This window comes from Microtus ochrogaster, chromosome 2, assembly GCF_000317375.1.
Source record: "Microtus ochrogaster isolate Prairie Vole_2 chromosome 2, MicOch1.0, whole genome shotgun sequence".
Classification (NCBI taxonomy): domain Eukaryota; kingdom Metazoa; phylum Chordata; class Mammalia; order Rodentia; family Cricetidae; genus Microtus; species Microtus ochrogaster.
Genome location: NC_022010.1, coordinates 59,717,758 through 59,719,348, shown reverse-complemented (window position 1 = coordinate 59,719,348; position 1,591 = coordinate 59,717,758). Strand labels below are relative to the sequence as shown.

The 1,591-nt window shown below is 39.4% G+C and overlaps 1 protein-coding gene across 1 annotated transcript in view; it reads right to left on the bottom strand.

The window, feature by feature from the left end:
* Window positions 1–1,591, bottom strand: part of Myh15 (myosin heavy chain 15) — a 138,063-nt gene that overhangs the window by 8,846 nt on the left and 127,626 nt on the right. The window lies entirely within an intron of this gene.

Below are 1,591 nucleotides of genomic sequence, written 5' to 3'. Positions count from 1 at the left end.
AAAAAGAAAAAAAAGTAATGGATCATAAAAATATAGTGCATATTTATAGTGTAATTGTATTCAGATATAAAGAAAATAAAACTTGCAGGAAGATGAATGAAGCCGGTAGTGTTACATGAGTAAGGAAACCCAAGCTCAGAAAGACAGACAACATATGTTTCCTCATATGCTTCTAATGAGATACATATATTATATTCTATCAATCTGTGTGGATTGTGTGGAAGATAAGTGTAGGTAAAGACCAGGAGAGTAGGAACGGGAACAAAGAGGCATTAAGAGCGCAGGTGGAGAGGGTAATAGACCGTGTCTGACATGAGAGAAAGGGGGAATAGGCAGAGTTGAAGGGTGAGTGGAGTAGGAGCTGGGAGGTGTGTGCTGAAGAAGGAGGTAGGGAGAACCAACCACAACTACGTATGAAAATGCCATAACGGAACTGGTTATTATGATAACTAAAAATAAACTTAAAAAGAATATATAAGGGAAAATATACAACTATACAATTGCTTAAAGATTGGGAAATACTGTGAGTCAAAGGGAGTTAAAGTAATACATTACACTGATTTAAAGTTAAGCAAGAAAAAATAAAAATAATGCTTCATAAATTTATGGTAACCAAGATTCAGTATCTACAATACAGTATAACCAATATACTATAGTAATCAACATACTGATAAAATCTACAGCACTGTATAATTATATCCTGAACTTAGGCATTCTCTCTCCTAAGTAATTTCTGATTTATTAAAAGCCATAAATAATAGTACCCTACTTACAAGGTATACCATTTTTAAGGTGTATCATTTTGAAACCCTTTCCTTTACCTTTTCTAGGTTAGGCATGTTTATAAACAAATATTTGGCTCTATGACACACTCTCTGCAGAACTAAGTACAGAGATATGCTGCACAGGGTTTAGCTGAGAGCAGCTTCCCTGTTTATAGGGTTTGCAGTACACCGTTGATATTCACATCACCACTGAACTGTCATGTTTCCTTATGGAACATCTCAGAATAGATGCCTGCCTTTAGGCAATGCATCAATATGCACATCCCAACTGTGTACTAGGAAGATGCTGTACACTGGAGGGGAGAGCCGACAATGACCTGTGCTATCAGGGACTCTGTTCCACTAAAAAAGAAAAAGCAAGAAATGCCAAATGTGGTGGCCCAGTCCCATAGTCCCAGCTCTTGGGAGGCTGAGGCAGGATGACTGCTGGGTACACAAGTTACAGGCCAGCCTCGTTAGCATAGCAAGTTGCCAACTCCACAGCAGAGGCGGCGGGAGAGAGGAAAGCATGGAGATGATGAGATATGTCATTCATTTAGCTGCCTGTTGCTCATGTGTAGGGAACTTGTGAGCCTGTTTTCAGTTATTGACTTCAAGTCAATGTTAAAGTTAGTTTACAGATTAGCTCCAGAAAACTTTCTCAAAGAAAACCACATTTTAGCATCGATGTTCTCATCTGGGCCCAGAAACAAACTTTTCAAAAGAGTGGACACGTCACCAACCCAGTCCATGCAGGCATTGGTGAGGGGACCACCCCTAGTGTGTAGCGGTCACTTCTCTTTCATGTTCTCACTCTGGCTTTCACA